This window comes from Jaculus jaculus, chromosome 8 (genome assembly GCF_020740685.1).
Source record: "Jaculus jaculus isolate mJacJac1 chromosome 8, mJacJac1.mat.Y.cur, whole genome shotgun sequence".
Taxonomy (NCBI): Eukaryota; Metazoa; Chordata; class Mammalia; order Rodentia; family Dipodidae; genus Jaculus; species Jaculus jaculus.
In genome coordinates this window covers 9,279,985-9,296,196 of record NC_059109.1, presented here as the reverse complement: position 1 = coordinate 9,296,196, position 16,212 = coordinate 9,279,985, and the positions used below count along the sequence as shown (strand labels likewise).

General features: G+C 48.3%; 1 long non-coding RNA gene across 1 annotated transcript; it reads left to right on the top strand.

The window, feature by feature from the left end:
* Positions 1–13,986: 13,986 nt before the first annotated feature.
* On the top strand, positions 13,987–15,856 carry LOC123462721. The gene is made up of 4 exons (XR_006638483.1): positions 13,987–14,124; positions 14,387–14,533; positions 14,785–14,861; positions 15,143–15,856. It is a non-coding gene; the product is annotated as an uncharacterized LOC123462721 (long non-coding RNA).
* Positions 15,857–16,212: the final 356 nt, after the last annotated feature.

Genomic DNA, 16,212 nt, shown 5'->3' with positions numbered 1-16,212 from the left:
TAATATTCTTTTTGTTTTTGGTTTTTCGAGGTAGGGTCTCACTCGAGCCCAGGCTGACCTGGAACTCACTATGGAGTCTCAGGGTGGCCTTGAACTCATGGCGATCCTCCTACCTCTGCCTCCCGAGTGCTGGGATTAAAGGCGTGTGCCACCACGCCCGGCCTTATTAATATTCTTTAATCATTGCAGGAAAATGTCAAGAAACATAAACTTTCCTTTGGCTACTGATCAGTACTCCATTTGTAGGTGATGCTATGCAGAGAATACATCCCATGGGAACCCCCCCCCCCAGCTCATATTAAGGTTACATATGCGTATGTCTGACAAAGATGTTTAAATCTGAAAGGTAAGGTGTAAAGAAATGGCTTGGTGACAGAAATGCCAGGACTGAAAAAGAAAGAGATAAGGAGAGAAGGACAATAAAATAGAGTGTCATGTGACTGTTTCCTCTGGAGAGAGTGCCAAACCCTAACCACTAGACCACCAAGGAGCATCGCCTCTGGATTTAATGGTTCCCTCTTATATTGTGGAGAGAGGCTCATAAGAATCAGGAGATGCCCAGCCCTAGCAAAGAAAGTGGCATATTTTGTAAACACAATCGGAGGGGTGGCGGGGGGGGGTGGGGGCAGTGGATCTGCCTGCAAGCTGTGCACGGATTCCAATGGTGTGGTTTTGTCAGCTGTCACCTGTGCTGGGGAGAGCTTTCTGGGTAATGCAACTGCCTAGTCACTTATGTTCCTACTTGAGTAATTCCAATAAACTTATTGGTTCACCATTCCTGGTCATGGATGGTGTGGTGGTTTGATTCAGGTGTCCCCCATAAACTTAGGTGTTCTGAATGCTAGGTTCCCAGCTGATGGATATTTGGGAATTAATGCCTCCTGGAGGGAGTGTATTGTTGGGGGCGGGCTTATGGGCTTTATAGCCAGTTTCCCCTTGCCAGTGTTTGGCACACCCTCCTGTTGCTGTGGTCCATCTTCTGTTGGCCAGGGGGTGATGTCCACCCTCTGTTCATGCCATCGTTTTTCCCTGCCATCGTGGAGCTTCCCCTCGAGCCTGTGAGCCAAAATAAACTTCTTTTTCCCAGAAGCTACTCGTGTTGGGTGATTTCTACCAGCAATGCGAACCGGACTGCAACAGATGGTATTGTAGACAGCTCCACGATGCTGGGATGAACATCCAACCAGTGTTTATGGGAGGAAGAAGTTTATTAAAGATCCAGGGGCAGTTTCATCTTATGGCGGAAGAAGCTGGCTCTTATCCATAAACACACATAAATGGTGAAACCTCCACCAGGTAGCAACAACCAAAATGCAGGAAGCACAAACGGACAAAACCAGCAGCAAGCAGGATCCCCAGAGCTCAGACTTTTTAAAAAATTATTTTTTTTTTACAGAGAACACAAGAGAGATAGAGAAAGAGAAAGAAGGGGGTGGAGAGAGAGAGAGAGAGAGAGAGAGAGAGAGAGGGAATTGACATGCTAGGGCTGCAGCCACTGCAATTGAACTCCAGATGCTTGTGCCACCTAGTGCGCATGTGCGACCTTGCGCTTGCCTCACCTTTGTGTGTCTGGCTAACGTGGGATCTGGAGAGTCAAGCATGGGTCCTTAGACTTCGTAGGCAAATGCCTTAACCGCTGATCTATCTCTCCAGCCCGAGCTCAGACTTTTCTGCATAGGTTTTGGGCTGGAATTCAGATCTACTTTCAAATACACCTTTGGGCTAGATTCTAGGATCTGCCCCCAGTGACACCTCCAGTCAGGTGGCTGGAGACTCAAGTTGTAAGCATTAATAAAACACTGAGTCTGTGGGGAGCAGAAATCCAAACCACCCCAGATGGAATCATGTATTTAGTCCATTGGTGCCTCCCCTTTCTGGGGTAGACAGAAATAGTCCCACAGGAGAAAAAAAATCAGAAAGGAAAGGGGGCAGGATTATTAGGAAGATAGGGATAGGCATAAAGACAAGTGTCAGGGAAACAGAAATAAAAGAAAGCTGATTTGTCTTCTGCCTATACCCAAGGCTTTTTACTATTGGAGCTCTCTTTAACTTTCTCAATTGTGATTATCTCTTAGGAATGTGCTTTTCATCAACATCCAGGTACACACGCACACACGCACATATGTGTGCACACAAACACGAGCAAAGGGATTTAAAAAATATATTTTATTTATTTGTTTGAGAGAGTGAAAGAGGCAGATAGAGAAAGGGTGGGTGAGGAAGAGAGAGAATGGGCATACCAGGGCCTCTAGCCATTGCAAATGAACTCTAGATGCATGTGCCTCCTTGTGCATCTGGCTTATGTGGGTCCTGGAGAGTCGAACCAGGATCCTTTGGCTTTTCAGGCAAACATCTTAACTATGAAGCCATCTCTCCAGCTGATTTTTTTTTCAAGGTAAGGTCTTGCTCCAGCTCAGGCTGACCTGAAATTCACTATGTAGTCTCAGGGTGGCCTTGAATTCACAGTGATCCTCCTACCTCTGCCTCCTGAGTGCTGGGATTAAAGGTGTGCGCCACCACACCTAGCTGAAAATATATATATTTTTTTAATGAGAGAGAGAGAGAGAGAGAGAGAGAGAGAGCGAGAGAGAGGGAGAATTGGTGCACCAGGGTCTCCAGCCACTGCACTCGAACTCCAGACATGTGCATCATCTTGTGCACATGTGTGACCTTGTGCATTTTTAAGTTAACTTGTGCATCTGGCTATGTGGCATCTGGAGGGTCAAACACTGGTCCTTAGTCTTCACAGACAAGTGCCTTAACCACTGAGCCTTCTCTCCGGGCCGAGAAAGCCATGTTTTCAGAATAGTAAAGCATGCTTTCTCTTGCGGTCTGCAGTGAAGCACACCTTGCACTGGCCATGCCCTGAGCTGTCCTCCCCCACCCTGACTCTGGGCTTGGCCACCACATGGCTGCTTCAGCCAGGGAGACACTGGATTTATCATTTGTTTTACTGTTGCTGGGTCAGAACACCCAAACCAGAAGCTGCTTATGGGAAGGAAAGGGTTTATTTCCAGCTTGCGGTTTTGGAAGGGATGCTTCTTCATGGCAGGGACATCCTCACGTTGGCAGTAAAGACAGCAAGCTCAGCGTGGCTGGCCCACGACAACCCGAGGCCGGCCCCCAGCGACACGCTTCCTCCAGCAAGGCTCCACATCCCCAAGGTTCCACAACCTTCCCAAACATCACCACCAACTGGGGATTAAGTATTCAAACACCAGAAGTACAGGGGACATTGTGCATTCAGACCCTCCCAGCCAGCTTGGAATATAAATGAGCGTGCTGGAAGCTCACCCACTTGTCCTAAGGTAAAGCCACCCTGCTGGTACCACGAAGCACAGGTGAGCTGTTCACGCCGAGCCCTGGCGAATGGCAGAATCGTGAGCAAATAAACGCTGTCTCAAGATCACTAAGTCTCGTTCCGCAGCAACTGGTCAGCAGACATGTTTATGACATTTTTATTTTATTATTTTGTTTACCATTTTTATTCTATCCACTTCCACCTCAGTCCCCAGAATGCTAAATTAGTTTCCTGACCCACTAATGAGTCATGAACCTGTTTAGAAAGTGCTACTCTAATCAATGGCAGATGTAGTGTTGCTCTTGGAATCATCATGGATTAGAAAATGAAAGTAGGAGGCTGGAGAAATGGCTTAGCAGTTAAGGTGCTTGCCTGTGAAGCCTAAGGACTCAGGTTCGATTCCCCAGGACCCATGGAAGCCAAGGTGCACAAAGTGGTGCATGTGTCTGGAGCTTGTTTGCAGTGGCTGGAGTTCCTTACATACCCATTCTCTCTCTCTCTCTCTCTCTCTCTCTCTCTGCCTATTTCACTCTCCCTCCCTTTTGTGCTCTCTCTTTTCTCTCTCTCTGTGCAAATAAATAAATAAAATAGCCAGGCATGGTGGCACATGCCTTTAATACCAGCACTCAGGAAGCCAAGGTAAAGGATCGTTGTGAGTTTGAGGTCAGCCTGAGACTGCAGAATGAATTCCAGGTCAGGCTGTGCTAGAATGAGATCCGACTTAAAAGAAAAAAAAATGAAAGTCATCTCAAGCTGTCCCCAACCCAGGACGCTGTTTCAGAAAACAAACAAACAACAACAATAAAAAAAACTGCCTCTAAAACTACTGGGTGTCCAGATGGGCAGTTCTATTCAGTGGACAGTGGACACTTAACTTGAGGGAGGAATTTACCAGTCACTCTGCCTAGCTCTGAATCCCATGAATACATTTGACAAGCAAGCATGGTCTATAGGTGTCCAGTCCTGTCAGATAGTGTATCCATGTCCACGAAGGGAAGAAAGATGTCACTCTCCCCTTGGCACCCACACTTCTCTCTCTTAGTTCCAGGATTAAGAGGAAGAAAGTGAGCAGGAGAGATGGCTTAGTGGTTAAGGTGCTTGCCTGCAAAGCCAAAGGATACAGGTTTGATTCCCCAGCACCCACAAAAGCTAGATGCACAAGGGGGTGCATGCATCTGGAGTTTGTTTGCAGTGGCTAGAGACCTTGGTGTGCCCATTCTCTCTCTCTCTCTTCCTCTCTCTCTCTCTCTCAGATAAATAAATAAACATTTTTAAAAAGAGGAAGAAAGCATCTTTCTGTGTCACCGTCAGTGTAGGGCTGCTTCCTCTAATACCGTGATTTGTTACTTCCGAATGTGTTCCATGGAAGCAGGGGATCAGAATCATGTAGAGAACTTGTTAAACACAGAATGTCGGACCTCACTAAGAAAGGCGTGGTGTCAAAATGCTCTGGACAGTGGGGCCCGGGCCCCTGCATTGCAATAACTCCCCCAGCTAGTTCTGTGACACGTTGATCTTTAGCTTCATCTAATCCTAAGTGCTTATGGTGGTGGTGTGGTTTGAATCCAAAATGTCTCAGACTGGAGGGGTGGCTTAGTGGTTAAGGTGCTTGCCGGCCACGCCAAAGAATCCAGGTTCAATTCCCCAGGACCTACATAAGCCAGATGCACAAGGTGGCGCATGCATCTGGAGTTTGTTTGCAGAGGCCCAAGGCCCTGGCATGTCCATTCTCTCTTTCTCTCAAATAAATAAAATAGGGCTGGAGAGATGGCTTAGTGGTTAAATGCTTGCCTGTGAAGCCTAAGGACCCTGGTTTGAGGCTCGATTCCCCAGGACTCACGTTAGCCAGATGCACAAGGGGGCGCACGCGTCTGGAGTTCGTTTGCAGAGGCTGGAAGCCCTGGCGCGCCCATTCTCTCTCTCTCCCTCTATCTGTCTTTCTCTCTGTGTCTGTCGCTCTCAAATAAATAAATAAATAATTAAAAAAAAAAAACAAAAAACAAAATAGTTTAAAATCCTTCCCATAGCCTCATGTGCTTGAGCACTCAGCTGGTGGCGCTGTTGGAAAGGCGGTGGGTCATTTTGGAGGTAGTCCTGCGGCATGGAGTAGGTCCCTGAGGGTGGACCCTATTTCCTCTGGTCACTGGTCCCTGCCTCTGGCTGAAAGGTGCTCCCACTTGGGTACGCCCCCTTAGCGCCCTGGAATGTGTTTCCCTTGAAGCTGTCATGCCCAGAGAAACCCTTTCCTTCCTTAGGCTGCTTTTGGGCAGGTCGTTTGTCTCAGCAATGGGTCCAATAACTAACAAAGCCCGATGAGTGTGTTTTAGCATTTATGACTTCAAGTTAGAGTAAGAAACACGCTCACTTTTTGTCTCCATGCCCACGCGTGGGAATGAAACAGGAGTTTCACAATCAAGCTACAAGTTACGTCCTGTGTTCTGACATTTTCTAGCTTGCTTAGCTTTATTCATTTATTTATTTTTTTCTTCAAATGCTGGCGGTGACTCACTCGGCAGAGTTTATGATTCACTGATGTGTCTCACAGTGTAACTGAAATCAAGCTGACCTGAGCAATAGGTCCTGCGAAGGAGGTATGACCGGCCCTCATGGATGTTGCTATGTTGATGGTCACTTGGAGTTGAGAGTTCAACTCACCCCTTCCCCCAGCTGCCCTTTGGTCTCAGTGTGATTGGGGCTCACAGAGAAGCAGCACTTAGCAGTGACATGGGTCAATGTAGTGGTCCTGATGAGAACCCAGGAACATATGGGCTTCTCATGTAGATGGAGCCCCGTCTGGACTTGGGGAGACGGGATGTGGCGGGGCAGCATGAGGACAAGGGGCAGTAACTATGGTGATCATTCCGGAGTCCCTGGGCAACAGGAGCTGGAGTCCGGCTTCAGATAGTGGGGTCCCAGGTGAAGGGCCTTGTGCAGCTCTCTGTGGGGATCTGTGTCTGGCTGTCGTGGGATATTGCTGAGGTCTCCGTACATGTGGAATACTGAGTCCTTGCAGCTGCCCTGGGCAACGATTTTTGTGACTTCTCAAATTTCTTTGGACTGTGCCACACACCTTTAGGGCTGAGAAATTCCCTAGACTCTCTTGCCTGTCTGTCCCTAGCCTGTCTCTTCCAGGGGCAGACCGATGGCCATGAGGAACAGCCCGGGACTTGTTTCCCGTCTGTATTCTCTGGTCCTTCAACACGCATCTCAGTGTCCCCCTTGCAGCCGGAAGAGGCCCCATCTTCTTCCCGTGTCCTCGGATTCCAGCTGCTCCAGCCCCCCTCCATCATTTTGACACTTTAGACAGCCAGAGAAATCAAGACAAATTCAAAAATGTGCCATTTACGTTGTCCAGGAAAGCCAAACGGGTCCTCCATGATTGATTTAGTGGTTGCAGCTGGGTGTGGATGCAGACAGACAGCTAACGAGGTAATTTTTCTAAATGCAGAGTGTAAACATGTTATGGCTCCCTCCTTCCCTCCCTCCATCCCTCCCTCCCGGCTCTCTGCAGAGATGCGCTGTAGTGTGGGTGTTTCCACGGGGTAGAAATCTGTCCCACAGGAGGTATTGGAGTCCTAGCTCCCAGTATCTCAGAATGTGACTTTGGTTGGAGACAGGATCTTTATAAAGACCATCAAGTTAAAATGAGGTCCCTAGAGTGGGTTTTAATCTAATATCAATCTTTTTTTTGAGGTGGGGTCTCACTCTAGCCCAGGCTGACCTGGAATTCACTATGTAGTCTCAGGGTGGCCTCGAACTCACGACGATCCTCCTACCTCTGCCTCCCGAATGCTGGGATTAAAGGCGTGTGCCACCACGCCAGGCTTAATATCAGTCTTATGGGCATTTTTGGATGCCAGGAGAGAGAGACATGCACAGAGAAAAGATGGTATGAAGAGATGTAGGCAGAAGATGCTTTCTACCAGACGCGGAGGGCTCCGAAGCGGGCCAGCTCCATCTCCTTGACGTCCACCGTCCCCTTGACCCAGGTTCATGGCTTCCAGGTCTGTACAGCAAACCTTTCTTTGGTTGAAACCGCCTGGGGCCTGTGGTCCTTCAACTCTAGCAGACTTCTCATTGTTGCTTGAGTTATCTCTGTGGGATGTTTCCTTTTCAGAGGTGAAGGAAAACAAATTGGGTGAAAGCCGAGGGAGATTTACTGAGAAGCTGACGGGCTAGGTGGCCGGGACCCCCCGCGGCACGAGTCCTTCCAAAGCCACACCAGGACCCCGTGTGACCCACCAGTGGTAATCTGAACTGCGATCAGTTAGAAACTGCTGGCTTCTCATGGTGGCTTTTCCCTCCAGCTCTTCCTGTCACATCCTGTGGCCTTCAAGTGCACGCACAATATTTCCTCAATCGAGAAAGCACGTGATGGGGTCAGTGGGGCACATGCACGGCTTGTGAACACTTTCATTTTGCTGTCTATGCTTGTAGTAGTTTTTTTTCTCATCATCGTCACCACATGTTTTGACTGAAGGGAGAGACGGCTCACTTTGGCTCACATGTTAAGAGCTCCCCTCCTTCCACCCACATCTGAAAGGTCCCTTGACCATCCTCTGTGCCCATCCACCTGATGAGGTGACACGGAAATGCCAGCTAGAATCATGTCAGTCCATGAGCGAGCACACAGCACCTGGCACCGGAAGTATGTGACAAGAAGAAGTGTCCCGGGTTATAGTACAATACTGGGAATTCGTGTGTGAAATCCTTCCGGTCACCAAACATGCACAGTTCTAAACGTGGTGCCTTTAATCCCAGCATTTAGGAGGCTGAGGCAGGAGGATTGCTGTGAGTTTGAGGGGAGCTACAGAGTGAGTTCCAGGCCAGTCTGGGCTGGAGAGAGACCCTGCCTGCACAAAGCAAAACAACAACAACAAAAAGTACAGTTCTAATGAGATGGGTGTGTGACAAGCAGTTAATGGATACAAATAATATGTTATTTTTCTGTATTATAGATACATTTGTGGTATTTATCAACTATTTTGGACCTTGTCATTATGATTTTTTTTTTTCTCATTTGTGGTACCTAGCTTTTACAGCTCATTTTGTGTTCATAATTTTGTAGTCCTTTCCTTCAAACAGACTCCCGAGGTGGTGTCAGCTCTGGGAGTCATCGTTTGCCTTTGCGGTAAGGAATGAAGGGTAGGGCTCCAGGGCCAGCCGAGAAGGAGGAGGAAGGGAAGGGAGGGCTTGTGAGATGTGTAGCAGGGTCACGTGGCCAGAAACAAGGGGGACAATGAACAGCACTTTGGGGCCCTGACTGGCCTTTCTACAAAGGACTCACCACCATGCACGGGGCATCCCGTCTCCTTTGTGTCTGGGGTGGTTTTCTGTCATCCTGAAATAGAAGCTCTGTGAGAACAAGAGCTGTGTTTCGTCAGGGTCTTGTCACCCTAGCTCATTGACCAGGGCCTGGAGTGTAAAAGGCCCTCAGTCATAGTTACGAGCGGAGCAAGGAAGGAGTAGACACACAGGGAACGGATGGCTTGAGCTTTGGAACCAAAGACTCGTGGGTGCTGGAGAGCCAGGAAGGTGGTGTCTCTCCGTGAGTTTTGCTTCTGATGTTTTGGGTGAAACACTTATTTCTCTATGTGTGTGTGTGTGTGTGTGTGTGTGTGTATGTGTGTATGCAGATGTACGTGTGTGTGTGTGCAGATGTACATGTGTGTGCACTAGGGGTCAGAGGACAACTTCAGATTTCATCCTCACAAACATGGTCCACCTCCTTTGAAACAGGGTGCTTTTTTTCTTATATATTAAAATTTTTTTGATTATTTTTATTTATTTATTTTGACAGCAACAGACAGAGAAAGAGACAGAGAGAGAGAGAGAGAGAGAATGGGCACGCCAGGGCCTCCAGTCACTGTGAACAAACTCCAGATGCGTGCGCCCCCTTGTGCATCTGGCTAACGTGGGTCCTGGAGAATTGCGCCTCAAACCCGGGTCCTCAGGCTTCACAGGCAAGTGCTTAACCGCTAAGCCATCTCTCCAGTCCTGAAACAGGGTTTCTCATTGGTCTGGAGCTTGTCACTCAGCCTAGATTAGCTGCTAGTGAGCCCCGGGGTCCCTCTTGTCTCTGCCTCCCCAGCGCTCGGACTACAGATGCTCAGCACACCTGGAATTTCACCTCGATTCTGGGGATTCCTCACCGCTGGGACAATGTACCAGACGAGAGGCGGCTTAGGCAAGGTAAAGGGCTGTTTTGGTTTCAGTTCCTAGGGGGCACTTTCATTATGGCAGGGAAGGTGTGGAGGGCCTGGGCAAGAAGCCCGTGGCCCGCCTTCACATCACCAGGGAGGAAGTAGAGAAGGCCTGTAACAAGTTGAGACCTGTTTCTAGGGATACACTTCCTCCAGCAAGGCTCCTCCTCCTCAAGGCTCCACAACCTTCCAGAAGAGCATTATCAGCGGGGGACTAAGTATTCCAAAACGTGAGTCTATGGGGGACATTTGATATTTAAGCCACCACACTCCATGGGTAAGAAATGAGTCATCAATCACTAATCTATTGCAATTTCCTCATTACATACAGGGGTAAGTGAAGGTCAGAAAGGCAGGAGTATCTATCCAAGGAGCTAGAGCACGTTTAGGATTACAGACTCTCGTTTCAGGTTCTTTGTTTGGTTATTGTGTTTTTACTGTGTGGTTTTAGGAGAAGTCTTCTTTTTGTTCTAAAAAAAATATTTTATTTATTTATTTATTTGACAGAGAAGAGGGAGAGAGACACAGAGAGAGAATGGGCACAGCAGGGCCTCCAGCCACTGTAATGAACTCCATACATGTGTGCTCCCTTGTGTATCTGGCTAATGTGGGTTCTGGGGAATTGAACCTGGGTCCTTTGGCTTGGCAAGCCTTAACTGCTAAGCCATCCCTCCAGCCCAGGAGAAGTCTTCTCAAAGGACCCGTTGGAAGGGGCTGGATGACTATGGTTGCCAGGGAAAGCTTGCTTCTGCAGTGTCTTCAGAATCTCCCACCCTCATCATGGAGTTCATATCCATGTGTCCGGCTGTGGAATGTAGGTTTTGCTAAAAGAGGGTGCCTTTTTCTCCTCTTCCACACCCCCAGGGTGTATGTAAGGCACCCTGGAAAAGCAACTTTCTGTGGGACCATGACAAAGCACCCTAACTTACAACCATTTCTCAACCCTTCTCAGTTGATTAAACAAGGGAAATGGATTTTTGGCATCAAGCACATGTCAGTACAGCCTTGGAAAATCATGTTTATTAATCAACACTGGTTGGATTTTTGAAGTGATATAATAGTATCTTAAGTTCTTACTAAGCAGGGGTCTTGGGGCAAGCTGGAAATAGTGACCCTGGTTGGGGCTCCTGAGGTAGATCCACATGGAAGGGTAGATACCTCATTTCTATTTTTTTTTTTTTGAGGTAGGGCCTTGCTCCAGCCCAGGCTGACCTGGAATTCACTATGCAGTCTTAGGGTGGCCTTGGCCTTGAACTCTTGGCGATCCTCCTACTTTTGCCTCCCAAGTGCTGGAATTAAAGGCATGTGCCACAACACCTGGCTTTGAGGTCTTATTTCTTTTATTTTTTTTGAATATATATATATATATTGATTTGAGAGAGGGAGAGATAGATAGATAGATAGATAGATAGATAGATAGATAGATAGATATACATAGAGATAGAGAGAGAGACAGAATGGGCACATCAGGGCCTCTAGTCATTGTAAACGAACTCCAGATGCATGTGCCACCTTGTGCATCTGGCTTATGTGGGTACTAAGGAATTGAACCTAGGTCCTTAGGCTTCACAGGAAAGCACCTTAACCACTAAGCCATCTCTCTAGCCTTGTTACCTCATTTCTTCAGCAGGCTGAGGAGCCTTTCTGCAGGGCTGCAGAAGTGGACTCTCCTTCAGCTAGAGGACTTGAAATAGCTCTATTGTCCATCATCTGAGGCTAAGCACAAATCCCTCAGACTCTGTGTTTTGTGAGGGTCTTAGGAACATGAAGAAACCAAGTCAACCAGTCTTACCCACATACTTGCTGTCCTTCTCATGGTCTTCCTAGAGTTCTGTAGTGAGTCCTTGAGTTGGGGTTGGGGGACACAGTGGTTTGGTATAGAGGAGTCATGCTAGGTCCGCTGGTCATGGTGACTTGGAGACTTCATGTTTTGGATTTATGAGAGAGTGGAAGAGTGAATGAGACAGAGAGAGAGAGAGAGGAGAGGGGAACATGGAGGAGGAGGAAGAAGAGGAGAGAGATAGAGAAGGAGAAGAGAGAGAAAGGTAAGAGGAGAGGAGAGGAGAAGAGGAGCGAGGAAGGAAGGGAAGGAGAAAGATATTAGGGCTGGTTCTTCGGTTCAGAAGGGAATATAGATTTCATGCACAGACATCCTAGCCTGCTTCTCTATGCTAGGCATACAATAGGGATGGAATATAAATGGGGCTTCAGCTGAACATTAAATCATGGCTCTGTGGATCTTCTCCACAGGTGTGGGAGGAGGATTGCATGAAATGCGTTTGGAGCATGGAGCTGCAGACAAGGCCTCCCTCAACATTCCCTCCCAGGCCACTGATCCGTCCAGAGCCCCCAATGTGGTAGGTAACCTTGTCAACCTGATGGGGTTCAAAGTCATGGTGGATACAGACCTCTGGGCATTATCTGTCAGGGTGTGTCGAGGTTAGGTTAACTGAGGTGGGAAGACTTACCACTCCATGGGCTGGCTTCGTATAAAAAAGAGAAATCTGGAGCCGGGCATGGTGGCACATGCCTTTAATCCCAGCACTTGGGAGGCAGAGGTAGGAGGATTGCCGTGAGTTCAAGGCCACCCTGAGACTACAGAGTTAATTCCAGGTCAGCCTGAACCAGAGTGAGACCCTACTGCAAAAAAAAAAAAAAAAAAACAAAAAGCAAAAAACAAACAAACAAAAAAAAAAAAAAAAGAGAGAGAGAGAAATCTGGGCTGGAGAGCTGGCTTAGTGGTTAAGGTATTTGCCTGAGAAGCCTAAGGACCCAGGTACAATTCCCTGGTACAAACTTAAGCCAGATACACATAGTGGCACATGTGTCTGGAGTTCATTTGCAGTAGCTAGAGGCCCTGGAGCACTCATTTTCTCTCTCACTCTCACACAAACATAAATAAATAAAACTTTTAAAATTAGTTGTTGTTTTTTTTTTTTTTTAAAGAAAAGTCTGCCCAGTGTGGTAGAACACGTCTTTAATCCCAGCACTCGGGAGGCAGAGGTAGGAAAATCACCATGAGTTCGAGGCCATCCTGAGACTACATAGAGCTAAGATAGAGCAAGACTCTACTTCATAAATCAATAATGGTAATAATAATAATAATAATAATAATAATAATAATAATCGGGATGGAGAGATGGCTTAGTGGTTAATGCATTTGCCTGTGAAGCCAAAGGACCCAGGTTTGGTTCCCCAGGACCCATGTAAGCCAGATACACAAGGGACACATGTGTCTGGAGTTCATTTGCAGTGGCTACAGGACCTGGTGTGCCCATTCTCTTTCTGTCTGTCTCCTCTCTCTCTCTCCCCCCTTGCAAATAAATAAATAAAAATTAAAAAAACATCAAAAAGATATCAGGGATGATTTGTTAGCGGTCACTCATTCACTCACTGACAGCATTCTATGCGCAAGGTTGCTGGAGCCTGTTTCTACCTTGTCTTAGGAGGTTGACAGGAAGCAGAAGATGTGTGATAAGGATGAGTGAGAGTTGGGCCTTGGGGTCATGGAACTCTGTTTTCTCACCTGGACAGAGTCACTTCCTGTCCCTTCATTCAGTTCCTTCTGTGACACACAGGGGGATGGGTGAGGTGGCTTGCAGACCCCTTCTGTCTCTGACACATGGAAGAGTGTGCTGGAGGCAGCCCTGGCCTCAGCTGGGCATCAACGTGACTACACCAGGCATGGGTGGGGCGAGGGAGGCACCCTCACTTTCCGTCCCTGTTGTAAGGGCGCCATACTGGCAGCTCTGCCTAGAGTCTGTGGGAGGAGCTGGAGCGCCACCCTTCCCCAGAGAAACCTCCCTGTCACTGCGTCACCTTCCACCTTTTGTGACCCTGCCAGCACTGCCCAGGCTCACTGGGGCATCATGAGGGCCTGGCCAAGGGGCCCTTCCCTCCAAGGGCTGCTCAAGTTGAGGAGACAGCCGTGGTCGCCTGCATGAACAACAGGACATGGCCGTGGGACAGATGAGAGGTGGGGCAGGAGAGAGGCTCTGGGCTCCCAAAGGAGCTCTCTCAAGAGCAGCATTGTCAGTACCTGCAGTTCTGGATGCAGAAATGTTCATGCACATTCCTCGCTTTCCTCTGAATGTGGTTCTGGGACAACCTCACTCACATATTGGGTCACTGAATACCCAGTTGCCCCGGCCAGTGGGGAGTTAAACAAGGACCCGAGGGGAAGTTAACCTGAATGGGAGAAGGCAAACAGACACAAGGAGACCAAGCTAGGTGTTTGTCAAGGTCTCGAGAGTTTATTCTTACATGTAGGTTTATATAAGGTTGTAGGGGGAAGGGGACATAATCAGGCCAAAGATCAGAGTTACTGGTTAAGCTGCAATGTTTTTGTTTCTTCATCAGTTACCAGTAGCATGGGGGAGTATTCACCCAAGTGTATAATTTCTTTGTTTCTGGTAGTTGAATATTAGACGAGGAAGTAGAAACTTAACTTGCTATATGGCGGTTTCTGTTAACATGGCCGAGGTTTGGTTCATATCTCCCAACACCCAGTGCTCACCCATGCCCAGCACCCAGGGGTTAGGAGTGAGCCCAGCAGATGACAGAATCGACAGTTGAACCAAGGAGGCCGGCCACACAACCCCACCTGGGGCCCATCTTTTGGTATGGACCTATGATGTGTTGGTACCATCTTTTCCCTTCTCCCTCTCCCTATTCTGCAAGGGGGCTCCCCTCAGTGGGATTGCTGTTATTCCCCATGGGGTTGTGGGTTATGTGTTGTGGGAGCAGCAATAATTTTGGCGGGGGGCAGAATAGGCAATTGTTTGCAGTGGCAAGAGACCCTGACACACACACGAACGCCGAATAAATAAATAATTAAATAAATAAATAAATACTTAGATAGGTTGCTATGTTCTCTCTGCAGACATACCACTGGAAATAGCAGCTTCACAGCAAGAGACACTGACGTCTGTCCCAGCAAATCTGTAACTGTTGCCAGGCGTGGTGGCACACACCTTCAATCCTGACCCTCGGAGGCAGAGGTACCGCTGTTTCTTCAATTGCTAAGTAGGTAGGTCTCCGCCTGAAGTACATACTCAAAGGCTTTAGGCATATTCTGGGGGTGGGGAGGACACTTCTTCTGGCTTCTGGCAATGGGGATGGTTTTACTGACGAAGGAAAGATCTTTGGGGTGGTGAGACAGGGAAGAATGGAGCTCTGGAAACCAGAACTCTTGCAGGGAGAGCTAGGTGAAAGATTCCAGGGCGGATGGCGCGTGGAGACACTTCTGTTTGGATGTTGATTGTATTCTGGGCTCCGCAGGGAGCCAGCGAAAGTTCTCGAGCCTTTAGGGAATCAAAAACGAATGAAGTGTGTGGTGATGATGAATCCAGCTTGTGGTAAGGACGTGAAGAGGCGTTGGGGTGTGGGAAAGAGGGCGGAAGGGCAGAACTGGGAGAAAGGAGTGGATTGCTTACGGGGTAGGAGCAGGAGACGGAGGTGACTGGAGAAAGGAGGGTTAAACGCAGGAATGCTGCAGGACCCCATCTCCAGGCGTGGGGCAAGCAGCAGTGGCCTGACTCAGCACATACAATCATCCATCTCATTAGGACTCCCAGCCCCAAGTGTTCTGTCTGTGATTGTGTGGTTTATTTTGCACTAATTAAGTTATTCTCATCAGAGGATGGAAGATAAGTGCCCAGTGACTCCCCCCACTTCCTCTCAGAGTTTGGGGACCGATGGACCATGCAGACCAAACTTCCCAGACTTCTGTGGTGTCGCAGCCAGAAAGACACGGGGGTCATTTGTCGATTTGAGTCATAGCAGTGTCTCCCGCAGCTGCCGGAGCAGGAAGGCTGGAAATCAGAGATATATATTTTTTTGAGACTGCTTTATAACAACCTTACAAAAATTCCTTTGTTTTATGCTTCCCTGAAGAAGAGTCACTGAACCACGACAGCTTCCCCTCCAGCAGCCCCAGCTGCAAATCAAGACGGCCTTGCACCTGCTGGGCACAGGTGGCTGAGGGGACCTCTGCACTGGCATCCATCTCTCTTTCCCCATCACGCCTTGAGTCTCCAAGTCAGCGGCACAGCCACCTCTCTTTGTGTCCACTTTGGCCGCAGAGGCAAAAATATGGCCCTGTTAGCACAGCCATTCTGCACTTAGGTCCTCTGTTCTTTCTCTGCTCACCCAGTTAATATTTGATATTGCTGCCTGGTGAAATCTTCTGCTACCCCAGGGTCTGGAGGGGACTTGGTCTTTGTCATAGTCCCGAACGGATGAACTCACTTGGCAATTAGCCTATGCCTTTCTTATTATTTATTTATTTGAGAGAGAAAAATGGAGAGAGAGAGAGAGGGAGAGAGAATGGACATGCCAGGGCCTCCAGCCACTGCAAATGAACTCCAGACACATGTGCCACCTTGTGCATCTGGCTTACGTGGGTCCTGAAGAACCGAACCGGGATCCTCTGGCTTTGCAGGCAAGCGCCTTAACTGCTAAGCTGTCTCTTCCTAGCTGTGGTGGTTTGATTCAGGTGTCCCCCATAAACTTAGGTGTTGTGAATGCTAGGTTCCCAGCTGATGGAGATTTGGGAATTAATGCCTCCTGGAGGGAGTGTATTGTTGGGGGTGGGCTTATGGGTATTAAAGCCAGTTTCCCCATGCCAGTGTTTGGCACACTCTCCTGTTGCTATGTCCACCTGATGTTGGCCAGGGGGTGATATCCACCCTCTGCTCATGTCATCGT